The sequence below is a fragment of the Melospiza melodia genome, chromosome 4 (assembly GCF_035770615.1).
Source record: "Melospiza melodia melodia isolate bMelMel2 chromosome 4, bMelMel2.pri, whole genome shotgun sequence".
NCBI classification, from domain to species: domain Eukaryota; kingdom Metazoa; phylum Chordata; class Aves; order Passeriformes; family Passerellidae; genus Melospiza; species Melospiza melodia.
Window position 1 is genome coordinate 39986959 of NC_086197.1, and position 14018 is coordinate 40000976.

Genomic DNA, 14018 nt, shown 5'->3' on the forward strand with positions numbered 1-14018 from the left:
ACTATGTCTGGCTAGGAAAAACTGTGCCAGCACAGAAAACATCTCCCATCGTGTTCTCGAAGTTGCACGGATGTCTGCCAAGTGTTTGGCAGGAAGAAAAGAAAAGTTGTCCAAAACAGCTTCCAATCGAATGTTCATGTGATTGGAAAAGTCAGGAGAGTGCAAAGGTACTGTTTTCTATCAGTTGGCAAAGTGCGCACACAATCCCAGTGTTGTACAGCTTGCTTCTTCACCTTCCCGAAGCTGCCGCTCTCGCCGGCTGCCGGAGCCCAAGAAGCGGCTTCTTCGCGCAAAGACGATTGTGCCGCTCACAGTGCTCTCCTTAGCGCGGCTTCTGCCGAAAGACGCCCGGCAGCGGCTCTTACCTCCGGAGAGCATCCTACCTTCGTCTTTCGCGTCTTTTGTAGTCTACATCTTAGCAAAACGCTTTTCCACTATGTCTGGCTAGGAAAAACTGTGCCAGCACAGAAAACATCTCCCATCGTGTTCTAGAAGTTGCACGGATGTCTGCCAAGTGTTTGGCAGGAAGAAAAGAAAAGTTGTCCAAAACAGCTTCCAATCGAATGTTCCTGTGATTGGAAAAGTCAGGAGAGTGCAAAGGTACTGTTTTCTATCAGTTGGCAAGGTGCGCACACAATCCCAGTGTTGTACAGCTTGCTTCTTCACCTTCCCGAAGCTGCCGCTCTCGCCGGCTCCCGGAACCGAAGAAGCGGCTTCTTCGCGCAAAGACGATTGTGCCGCTCACAGGGCTCTCCTTAGCGCGGCTTCTGCCGAAAGACGCCCGGCAGCGGCTCTTACCTCCGGAGAGCATCCTACCTTCGTCTTTCGCGTCTTTTGTAGTCTACATCTTAGCAAAACGCTTTTCCACTATGTCTGGCTAGGAAAAACTGTGCCAGCACAGAAAACATCTCCCATCGTGTTCTAGAAGTTGCACGGATGTCTGCCAAGTGTTTGGCAGGAAGAAAAGAAAAGTTGTCCAAAACAGCTTCCAATCGAATGTTCCTGTGATTGGAAAAGTCAGGAGAGTGCAAAGGTACTGTTTTCTATCAGTTGGCAAGGTGCGCACACAATCCCAGTGTTGTACAGCTTGCTTCTTCACCTTCCCGAAGCTGCCGCTCTCGCCGGCTGCCGGAGCCCAAGAAGCGGCTTCTTCGCGCAAAGACGATTGTGCCGCTCACAGTGCTCTCCTTAGCGCGGCTTCTGCCGAAAGACGCCCGGCAGCGGCTCTTACCTCCGGAGAGCATCCTACCTTCGTCTTTCGCGTCTTATGTAGTCTACACCTCGGCAAAAAGCTTTTCCACTATGTCTGGCTAGGAAAAACTGTGCCAGCACAGAAAACATCTCCCATCGTGTTCTAGAAGTTGCACGGATGTCTGCCAAGTGTTTGGCAGGAAGAAAAGAAAAGTTGTCCAAAACAGCTTCCAATCGAATGTTCCTGTGATTGGAAAAGTCAGGAGAGTGCAAAGGTACTGTTTTCTATCAGTTGGCAAGGTGCGCACACAATCCCAGTGTTGTACAGCTTGCTTCTTCACCTTCCCGAAGCTGCCGCTCTCGCCGGCTGCCGGAGCCCAAGAAGCGGCTTCTTCGCGCAAAGACGATTGTGCCGCTCACAGGGCTCTCCTTAGCGCGGCTTCTGCCGAAAGACGCCCGGCAGCGGCTCTTACCTCCGGAGAGCATCCTACCTTCGTCTTTCGCGTCTTTTGTAGTCTACATCTTAGCAAAACGCTTTTCCACTATGTCTGGCTAGGAAAAACTGTGCCAGCACAGAAAACATCTCCCATCGTGTTCTAGAAGTTGCACGGATGTCTGCCAAGTGTTTGGCAGGAAGAAAAGAAAAGTTGTCCAAAACAGCTTCCAATCGAATGTTCCTGTGATTGGAAAAGTCAGGAGAGTGCAAAGGTACTGTTTTCTATCAGTTGGCAAGGTGCGCACACAATCCCAGTGTTGTACAGCTTGCTTCTTCACCTTCCCGAAGCTGCCGCTCTCGCCGGCTGCCGGAGCCCAAGAAGCGGCTTCTTCGCGCAAAGACGATTGTGCCGCTCACAGTGCTCTCCTTAGCGCGGCTTCTGCCGAAAGACGCCCGGCAGCGGCTCTTACCTCCGGAGAGCATCCTACCTTCGTCTTTCGCGTCTTTTGTAGTCTACATCTTAGCAAAACGCTTTTCCACTATGTCTGGCTAGGAAAAACTGTGCCAGCACAGAAAACATCTCCCATCGTGTTCTAGAAGTTGCACGGATGTCTGCCAAGTGTTTGGCAGGAAGAAAAGAAAAGTTGTCCAAAACAGCTTCCAATCGAATGTTCCTGTGATTGGAAAAGTCAGGAGAGTGCAAAGGTACTGTTTTCTATCAGTTGGCAAGGTGCGCACACAATCCCAGTGTTGTACAGCTTGCTTCTTCACCTTCCCGAAGCTGCCGCTCTCGCCGGCTCCCGGAACCGAAGAATCGGCTTCTTCGCGCAAAGACGATTGTGCCGCTCACAGGGCTCTCCTTAGCGCGGCTTCTGCCGAAAGACGCCCGGCAGCGGCTCTTAACTCCGGAGAGCATCCTACCTTCGTCTTTCGCGTCTTATGTAGTCTACATCTTAGCAAAACGCTTTTCCACTATGTCTGGCTAGGAAAAACCGTGCCAGCCCAGAAAACATCTCCCATCGTTTTCTAGAAGTTGCAGATATGTCTGCCAAGTGTTTGGGAGGAAGAAAAGAAAAGTTGTCCAAAACAGCTTCCAATCGAATGTTCCTGTGATTGGAAGAGTCAGGAGAGTGCAAAGGTACTGTTTTCTATCAGTTGGCAAGGTGCGCACACAATCCCAGTGTTGTACAGCTTGCTTCTTCACCTTCCCGAAGCTGCCACTCTCAGGAGGTAAGAGCCGCTGCCGGGCGTCTTTCGGCAGAAGCCGCGCTAAGGAGAGCCCTGTGAGCGGCACAATCGTCTTTGCGCGAAGAAGCCGCTTCTTGGGCTCCGGCAGCCGGCGAGAGCGGCAGCTTCGGGAAGGTGAAGAAGCAAGCTGTACAACACTGGGATTGTGTGCGCACCTTGCCAACTGATAGAAAACAGTACCTTTGCACTCTCCTGACTTTTCCAATCACAGGAACATTCGATTGGAAGCTGTTTTGGACAACTTTTCTTTTCTTCCTGCCAAACACTTGGCAGACATCCGTGCAACTTCTAGAACACGATGGGAGATGTTTTCTGTGCTGGCACAGTTTTTCCTAGCCAGACATAGTGGAAAAGCGTTTTGCTAAGATGTAGACTACAAAAGACGCGAAAGACGAAGGTAGGATGCTCTCCGGAGGTAAGAGCCGCTGCCGGGCGTCTTTCGGCAGAAGCCGCGCTAAGGAGAGCACTGTGAGCGGCACAATCGTCTTTGCGCGAAGAAGCCGCTTCTTGGGCTCCGGCAGCCGGCGAGAGCGGCAGCTTCGGGAAGGTGAAGAAGCAAGCTGTACAACACTGGGATTGTGTGCGCACCTTGCCAACTGATAGAAAACAGTACCTTTGCACTCTCCTGACTTTTCCAATCACAGGAACATTCGATTGGAAGCTGTTTTGGACAACTTTTCTTTTCTTCCTGCCAAACACTTGGCAGACATCCGTGCAACTTCTAGAACACGATGGGAGATGTTTTCTGTGCTGGCACAGTTTTTCCTAGCCAGACATAGTGGAAAAGCTTTTTGCCGAGGTGTAGACTACATAAGACGCGAAAGACGAAGGTAGGATGCTCTCCGGAGGTAAGAGCCGCTGCCGGGCGTCTTTCGGCAGAAGCCGCGCTAAGGAGAGCACTGTGAGCGGCACAATCGTCTTTGCGCGAAGAAGCCGCTTCTTGGGCTCCGGCAGCCGGCGAGAGCGGCAGCTTCGGGAAGGTGAAGAAGCAAGCTGTACAACACTGGGATTGTGTGCGCACCTTGCCAACTGATAGAAAACAGTACCTTTGCACTCTCCTGACTTTTCCAATCACAGGAACATTCGATTGGAAGCTGTTTTGGACAACTTTTCTTTTCTTCCTGCCAAACACTTGGCAGACATCCGTGCAACTTCTAGAACACGATGGGAGATGTTTTCTGTGCTGGCACAGTTTTTCCTAGCCAGACATAGTGGAAAAGTTTTTTGCCGAGGTGTAGACTACATAAGACGCGAAAGACGAAGGTAGGATGCTCTCCGGAGGTAAGAGCCGCTGCCGGGCGTCTTTCGGCAGAAGCCGCGCTAAGGAGAGCCCTGTGAGCGGCACAATCGTCTTTGCGCGAAGAAGCCGCTTCTTGGGCTCCGGCAGCCGGCGAGAGCGGCAGCTTCGGGAAGGTGAAGAAGCAAGCTGTACAACACTGGGATTGTGTGCGCACTTTGCCAACTGATAGAAAACAGTACCTTTGCACTCTCCTGACTTTTCCAATCACATGAACATTCGATTGGAAGCTGTTTTGGACAACTTTTCTTTTCTTCCTGCCAAACACTTGGCAGACATCCGTGCAACTTCGAGAACACGATGGGAGATGTTTTCTGTGCTGGCACAGTTTTTCCTAGCCAGACATAGTGGAAAAGCGTTTTGCCGAGGTGTAGATGAGAAGAGGAGCTAAAGACGAAGGTAGGATGCTCTCCGGAGGTAAGAGCCGCTGCCGGGCGTCTTTCGGCAGAAGCCGCGCTAAGGAGAGCACTGTGAGCGGCACAATCGTCTTTGCGCGAAGAAGCCGCTTCTTGGGCTCCGGCAGCCGGCGAGAGCGGCAGCTTCGGGAAGGTGAAGAAGCAAGCTGTACAACACTGGGATTGTGTGCGCACCTTGCCAACTGATAGAAAACAGTACCTTTGCACTCTCCTGACTTTTCCAATCACAGGAACATTCGATTGGAAGCTGTTTTGGACAACTTTTCTTTTCTTCCTGCCAAACACTTGGCAGACATCCGTGCAACTTCTAGAACACGATGGGAGATGTTTTCTGTGCTGGCACAGTTTTTCCTAGCCAGACATAGTGGAAAAGCTTTTTGCCGAGGTGTAGATGAGAAGAGGAGCTAAAGAGTGGATGTTAGCAAATGACACCCATCTTCAAAAAAGGCAATTAAGAGGACTCGCCATAGTACAAACCAGCCAGCCTCTTTTTTATCCCCAGGAAGTTGATGAAGCAGCTCTTCCTGGAAATCCTTGCCAGGCACATGACAGATGACCAAATAATGTAGTTAGCATGATTTTTCAGGGGAATTTCATGCTGAACATCACTTTAAACTCCTCTGATGAATCAACTTGACTGGTAGATGAAGGGAATATTATCTGCCTGGGCTTCAGGGAGGTTTTTGACATACCTCTACATGGCATCACACATACATATGGAAGCAATAGTGCAAAGGGGAGGGAATCAGTGTCTTTTCAGTGATGCTGAGGGAAAAGACAAGAGGCAGTGGGCACACACTGAAATACAGGAGATTGCCTTTGAACATCAGTAAATGTTTCTTTACTGTCAGGGTGACTGAACCACGGCACAGACTGCCCAGAAAGATTGTGGAGCCTGGATCTTTGAAGACATTAAAAGTACACCCAGATAGAATCCTGGGCAAGAGGCTCTAGGTATCCTGGTTTAGGCAGGGGGGTTGGGCCTGGTTAGCCCCACCAACCCCTTCCACTCTCTTTCATTCTGTGCTAGTGAATTCTCTTCAAGATGCATTTCAAAGCACTGGCATGACAAAGTTCTGTGCAGACAGAGATCCAAATGGACATGGCATCTAAGTTCCTTAAGCAGTGTTCAAGAAGAATGTAAAACTCTGGCACAAGTGTCTCTTCCCTAACTGAATCCCTTTCATGGGAAAATTCCCAGCTCTAGAAAGATCTTCTGATACGCATGCTTAAGACTGACACTGGCTGAGCAAATTTCTCCCTATGTATATCTAAGACCAGTTAGGATCTTCACCCAAAGTGCAGTCAACATAGTCACAGAATGCCTATTGTTAAGAAGTGACAGCTTCCATCAGAATGGCAGCTATTGGTCCACAAAATGGATTAATGGATGGGAATTATCTACGTGGGTTAAAAACAAAAATAAAGAGTTGGTCTTTATTTATCAATTTCATGGCAATATTGATAAGGGAAGAAAAAGATCTAAGTCCTTGACTTTCTGGACTCGAGGAAAGATTTTAAAAATTCCTTGTAAAAATGTATGATCACAATCAGACTATTGAAACCATTTTAGTTGGGAACAAAGTTCCAAAATTGTCTAGATAGTGGCAAAGAAGCCAAGAAAATAGGAAAGAAACAAAAAGAGAGCAAAAGAGTCAGCTTCAGTGTACAAGCTCGTTCTAGAAGTAGTCTGCTGGGAAAAGGAACCCCCAGCTAAATTTCCAATGTATTCCTGCGCTTGATTCAGTAACTGGTCAATGTAAAAACCAATCCTTTTGTACAACTTCTTCCAGCAACAAAAACTCCAACAGGTTGACACTACCATCATGCCTGTTCCAGACATATTTAAAAGAGAAATGATGATTTTCTTGAAAACCTACTTACATAAAAGTTGCAAGATGGTGGAGGGATTCCCACATCCTCCTTCCTCCATCTGGCTTGAAAGTATATTTGATAAAATATGCAACAAAGCACATGATTTATAAGGGAGAGTCAAATGGATGATTTGGGAATCGATCTCTTGTTGATAGTAAACTTCATATCCACTCGGTGTGACCTTTTTAAAACAAAATGTGGAGCTGAGGCATGAATCTGCCACAACAATTGTAAAGCAAACATACACACTCCCCTTCATATGCCCCCCCCTCCACACACACCTAGGCACACACAGAGATCAGCATAGCAGATCATGAACACCTTGGAAAAGACTGAAATGCTAAATGCCTCTCTTGATGGGCAAAAGAGCTGGTGCAGTAATTCAAATGCCTGGTACAAAAATTCTGTTTAATATTTAGCTCCTATTTAAAACACAGCTTTTCATTTCATTCTATTTACAGAATATTTTCATTTCATTTGTTTCTTTAAAATTACTTAGTTCTCACCTGTTGTATGTCTAGGAATATTTTCTTCCAAAAATAGAAAAAAATAGATGATATCTTTTCAGCAGAAAACATTGGTTGATACAATTTTAAACCATCATGATATGGAAGAATTCTTCTGTCCCTCTCGAAGGTGGAAGAAGCATTTGGATCACAGATCATCTACAATGAAATACTTGACATGTTTAAGATGCTTTCAATCAATTTTGATCGTCAATTGCTTATTTGTTGTAAACAGTAATTTTTCAGTGAAGGGAAAGTGTGTGTGGTATATCTACATGATATGTTCAAAGGCAGTTCCTACTAATGGCCAGGCTGAATTCCAGTAAATAATGTCCCGAATGATATTTTGCCGCCTTCTTTGGCACTTCATGAAATCTTACCCCGATGAAGTGCTGAAACAAAGAGATTTTCTCTTAGAGAGTGTCTCATGTTGTAACCTATCCCATGGATTTTATGCTGTAATTCTTATCTCTTTTAAAATTTACTATCTTCTGTACAGTTTTCATGAAACTTTCTGTTACAGTAGTGAATAGCACAGATAAATGTCATTTTGTACAACTTTGAATTTACCCCAAGAGCTGAGAGAAAACTTGATCCTATACTTCAATCCGAGTTTCTTCTATAGTCCAACTTTGTTTCTCTACCATCAAGCTTCTCCTTTGTTGCTGCTCCAAGCCCCGTCCAAGGTGACCTTGAATACTTTCAGGGATGGGACACCCACAACTTCTCTGGGCAACCTGTTCCAGTGTTCCAGCACTCCCACAGTAAAAAAGGCCTTCCTTTCATCTAATATGTGTAGGAAATCATAAATCTAGGCATAGAAGCTTGGAGTGCAAATTTGAAATTCTTTGGATTTGAAGCACATTTTATATGAATACTGACTTACAGATGACTAAAAGATGTTGATGGGCATTTGAGCTGACAAGTTTTGAAAAAGTGCACGGAAATTAAAATTGAAACCACTAAAATTAAAAACTCCTTGCCATTTTCTTTTTCCTCTCCTATTCAAAATTGCATATGTCAGATATCAGTGCTTCATGCAAACCTCTCAGATGCTCTCAGAGAAAAAGCTTTTCTTTCAGACTAAGTTGCGGTTGACGTAGAACACTAGCAGGAGTGAAAGATTTTCTGGGCATCGGGGCAGCCCGTTCTCCTTGGATTTGTGTGCAGAATGCATTTTATCCAAACTGGAAAATAGATCCCAGCTCTGTTCTATTCATCATTCTTACTTCATCAGGCCAGAAGATTCTGTGAAAAGTAGCCTGTGGACCTTGAAGACAGCGCATGTGAACCAGATGAGAGGTGATAGAGAAGTTGAGGGAGAGAAGAAAGAGCATGAGGCTGAAACCAGAAAGTATTTCTCCACGTGATCATGGAAGATTGCAGGAGCCACTTGGTACTATCAAACCAGCCCAACTTGGCACTGGTGCCACCTTGGGTCTGGGAGCCATGTTGCATATCGTGCATTTTAAGGAGCCAGCTGGCCACACCCAGCCATATGCCCCCAAACACAAACCAAGGCCCTTTTCTCTGGCAAACAAAACTCAGCTGCCCTGCTTCTGGATGGCAGATTGCAGGAACCACTTGGTACTATCAAACCAGCCCAACTTGGCACTGGTGCCACCATGGGTCTGGTCACCATCCTGCCTATTGTAGCTTTTCAGGAGCCAGCCGGTCACTCTCAGCCATAGGCCCCCAAACACAAACCTCGGCCCGTTTCCCTGGCAAACAAAAGTAAGCTGCCCCGCTTCTGGATGGCAGATTGCAGGAGCTACTTAGTACTATCAAATCAGCCCGACTTGGCACAGGTGCCACCTTGGATCTGGGAACCATCCTGTGTATCGTGGATTTTCAGGGGCCACCCAGCCACTCTCAGCCATATGCCCCCAAAAACAAACCACGGACCTTTTCTCTGGCAAACAAAACTCAACTGCCCCTCTTCTGGATGGCAAATTTTAGGACGCACTTTGTACTACGAAAACCGCCCGACGTGGCACTGGTGCCACCTTGTGTCAGGGAACCATCCTGCATATCGAGCTTTTTAAGGAGCCAGCCGGCCAGGCCCAGCCATATACCCCCAAAAACAAACCACGGACCATTTCTCATGGAAACAAAAATCCGCTGCCCCGCGTCTGGATGGCAGATTGCAGGAGCCACTTTGCACCATCAAACCAGCCCGACTTGGCACTGGTGCCACCTTGGGTCTGGGAACAATCCTGCGTATCGTACATATTCAGGAACCAGCCGAACACTCCCAGCCACAGGCCCCCAAACACAAACAACGGCCCATTTCCCTGGCAAACAAAACTCAGCTGCCCCGCTTCTGGATGGCAGTTTGCAGGAGCCACTTGGGACTATCAAACCAGCCCGACTTGGCACTGGTGCCACCTTGGGTCTGGGAACCATCCTGCGTATCGATCTTTTTAATGAGACAGCCGGCCACTCCCAGCCATATGCCCCCAAACACAACCCACGGCCCTTTTCTCTGGTAAACAAAACTCAACTGCACCGCTTCTGGATGGCAGATTGCAGGAGCCACTTGGTGTAATCAAACCAGCCCGACTTGGCACTGGTGCCACCTTGGGTCTGGGAACCATCCTGCGTATCGTGGATTCTAAGGAGCCAGCCGGCCACTCCCAGCCACAGGTCCCCAAACAAAATCAACGGCGCTGTTCCCTGGAAAACAAAACACGTCTGCCAACATTTTGATGGAGTTTGCAGGAGCCACTTGGTACTATCAAACCAGCCCGACTTGGCACTGGTGCCACCTTGGGTCTGGGAAACATCCTGCGTATCGTGGATTCTAAGGAGCCAGCCGGCCACTCCTAGCCACAGGCCCCCAGACAAAAACCTAGGCCCGTTTCCCTGGCAAACAAAAGTAAGCTGCCCCGCTTCTGGATGGCAGATTGCAGGAGACACTTGGGACTATCAAACCAGCCCAACTTGGCACTGGTGCCACCTTGGATCTGGGAACCATGCTGTGTATCGTGGATATTCAGGGGCCAGCCGGCCACTCTCAGCCATATGTCCCCAAACAGAAACCTCGGCCCGTTTCTCTGGCAAACAAAACTCAACTGCCCCTCTTCTGGATGGCAAATTGCAGGATGAACTTGATACTAAAACCGCAGGCCGACTTGGTAGTGGTGACACCTTGGGCCTGGGAACCATCATGCGTATCGAGCATTTTAAGGAGCCAGCCGGCCACTCCCAGCAATATGCCCCCAAAAACAATCCACGGAATTTTTCTCTGGCAAACAAAAATCAGCTGCCCCGCTTCTGGATGGCAGATTGCAGGAGCCACTTTGCACCATCAAACCAGCCCGACTTGGCACTGGTGCCACCTTGCATCTGGGAACCATGCTGCCTAGCGTGGATTTTCAGGAGCCAGCCGGCCACTCTCAGCCATAGGCCCCCATACAAAACCCACGGCCCGTTTCCCTGGCAAACAAAATTAAGCTGCCCCGCTTCTGGATGGCAGATTGCAGGACGCACTTGGTAGTATCAAACCAGCCCGACTTGGCACTGGTGCCACCTTGGGTCTGGGAACCATGCTGCGTATCATGGATTTTCAGGAGCCAGCCGTCCACTGCCAGCCACAGGCCCCGAAACACAAACAACAGCCTTTTTCTCTGGCAAACAAAATTCAGCTGCCCCGCTTCTGGATGGCAGATTGCAGGAACCACTTGGTACTAACAAACCAGCCCGACTTGGCACTGGTGCCACCTTGGGTCTGGGAACCATCCTGCGTATCGTGGATTCTAAGGAGCCAGCTGGCCACTCCCAGCCACAGGCCCCCAAACACAAACAACGGTGCTTTTCCCTGGAAAACAAAACTCGCCTGCTAAACATTTGATGGCAGATTGCAGGAGCCACTTGGTACTATCAAACCAGCCCAACTTGGCACTGGTGCCACCATGGGTCTGGTCACCATCCTGCCTATCGTAGCTTTTCAGGTGCCAGCCAGCCACCCCCAGCCAGAGGCGCCTAGACAAATATTTCGGCCCGTTTCCCTGGCAAACAAAAGTAAGCTACCCCGCTTCTGGATGGCAGATTGCAGGAGCCACTTTGCACCATCAAACCAGCCCAACTTGGCACTGGTGCCACCTCTGGTCTGGGAACCATCCTGCGTATCGTGGCTTCTAAGGAGCCAGCTGGCCACTCCCAGCCACAGGCCCCCAAACACAAACAACGGCGCTTTTCCCTGGAAAACAAAACTCGCCTGCCAACTTTTTGATGGCAGATTGCCGGAGCCACTTGGTACTATCAAACCAGCCCAACTTGCCACTGGTGCCACCATGGGTCTGGTCACCATCCTGCCTATCGTAGCTTTTCAGGAGCCAGTCGGTCACTCCCAGCCATAGGCCCCCAGACACAAACCTCGTCCCGTTTCCCTGGCAAACAAAAGTAAGCTGCCCCGCTTCTGCATGGCAGATTGAAGGAGCTATTTAGTACTATCAAACCAGCCCGACTTGGCACTGGTGACACCTCTGGTCTGGGAACCATCCTGCCTATCGTGGATTTTCAGGGGCCAGCCGGCCACTCTCAGCCATATGCCCCCAAAAACAAACCACGGACCTTTTCTCTGGCAAACAAAACTCAACTGCCCCTCTTCTGGATGGCAAATTTTAGGACGCACTTTGTACTACGAAAACCGCCCGACGTGGCACTGGTGCCACCTTGTGTCAGGGAACCATCCTGCATATCGAGCTTTTTAAGGGGCCAGCCGGCCACGCCCAGCCATATACCCCCAAAAACAAACCACGGACCATTTCTCATGGAAACAAAAATCCGCTGCCCCGCGTCTGGATGGCAGATTGCAGGAGCCACTTTGCACCATCAAACCAGCCCGACTTGGCACTGGTGCCACCTTGGGTCTGGGAACAATCCTGCATATCGTGGATTCTAAGGAGCCAGCCGGCCACTCCCAGCCACAGGCCCCCAAACACAAACAACGGCGCTTTTCCCTGGAAAACAAAACTCGCCTGCCAGCTTTTTGATGGCAGATTGCAGGAGCCACTTGGTACTATCAAATCATCCCAACTTGGCACTGGTGCCACTATGGGTCTGGGAACCATCCTGCCTATTGTAGCATTTCATGAGCCAGCCGGTCACTCCCAGCCATAGTCCCCCAGACACAAACCTCGGACCGTTTCCCTGGCAAACAAAATTTGGCTGCCCCGATTCTGGATGGCAGATTGCAGGAGCCACATGGTAGTGTCAAACCAGCCCGACTTGGCACTGGTGCCACCTTGGGTCTGGGAACCATCCTGCGTATCGTGGATTCTAAGCAGCCACCCGGCCACTCTGAGCCACAGGCGCCCAAACACAAACAACGGCGCTTTTCCCTGGAAAACAAAACTCGCTTGCCAACATTTTGATGGCAGATTGCAGGAGCCACTTGGTGCTATCAAACCAGCCCAACTTGGCACTGGTGCCACCATGGGTCTGGTCACCATCCTGCCTATCGTAGCTTTTCAGGAGCCAGCCGGTCACTCCCAGCCATAGACCCCCAGACACAAACCTCGGCCCGTTTCCCTGGAAAACAAAAGTAATCTGCCCCGATTCTGGATGGCAGATTGCAGGAGCCACTTGGTACTATCAAATCAGCCCAACTTGGCACTGGTGCCACCATGGGTCTGGTAAACATCCTGCCTATCGTAGCTTCTCAGGAGCCAGCCGGTCACTCCCTGCCATAGGCCCCCAGACACAAACCTCGGCCCGTTTCCCTGGCAAACAAAAGTAAACTGCCCCGCTTTTGGATGGCAGATTGCAGGATGCATTTGGTACTATCAAACCTGCCCGACTTGGCCCTCGTGCAACCTTGGCTCTGGGAACCATGCTGCGTAACGTAGATTCTACGAGGACAGGCGGCCATTCCCAGCCACAGGCCTCTAAACAAAAACAACGGCGCTTTTCCCTGGAAAACAAAACTCGCCTGCCAAATTTTTTATGGCAGATTGCAGGAGCCACTTGGTACTATCAAACCAGCCCAACTTGGTACTGGTGCCACCATGGGTCTGGTAACCATCCTGCCTATCGTAGCTTTTCAGGAGCCAGCCGGTCACTCCCACCCATAGGCCCCCAGACAAATATCTCGGCCCGTTTCCCTGGCAAACAAAAGTAAGCTGCCCCGCTTCTGGATGGCAGATTACAGCAGCCACATGGTACTATCAAACCAGGCCAACATGGCACTGGTGCCACCTTGGCTCTGGGAACCATCCTGCCTATCGTGGATTTTCAGGGGCCAGCCGGCCACTCTCAGCCATATGCCCCCAAACACATACCACGGCCCTTTGCTCTGGCAAACAAAACTCAACTGCCCCTCTTCTGGATGGCAAATTGCAGGACGCACTTGGTACTACGAAAACAGCCCGACTTGGCAGTGATGCCACCTTGGGTCAGGGAACAATCCTGCGTATCGATCTTTTTAAGGAGCCAGCCGGCCACGTCCAGCCATATACCCCCAAAAACAAACCACGGAACTTTTCTCCAGCAAACAAAAATCCGCTGCCCCGCGTCTGAATGGCAGATTTCAGGAGCTATTTAGTATTATCAAACCAGCCCGACTTGGCACTGGTGCCACCATGAGTCTGGTAACCATCCTGCCTATCGTAGCTTTTCAGTAGCCAGCCGGTCACTCCCAGCCATAGGCCCCCAGACACAAACCTCGGCCCGTTTCCCTGGGAAACAAAAGTAAGCTGACCCGCTTCTGGATGGCAGATTGCAGGAGCTACTTGGTACTATCAAACCAGCCCAACTTGGCACTGGTGCCACCTTGGCTCTGGGAACCATCCTGCGTATCCTGGGTTCAAAGGAGGCAGCCGGCCACTCCCAGCCACAGGCCTCTAAACAAGAACAACGGCGCTTTTCCCTGGAAAACAAAAGTCGCCTGACAACTTTTTGATGGCAGATTGCAGGAGCCACTTGGTACTATCAAACCAGCCCAACTTGGCACTGGTGCCACCATGGGTCTGGTCACCATCCTGCCTATCGTAGCTTTTCAGGAGCCAGCCGCTCACTCCCAGCCATAGGCCCCCAGACAAATATCT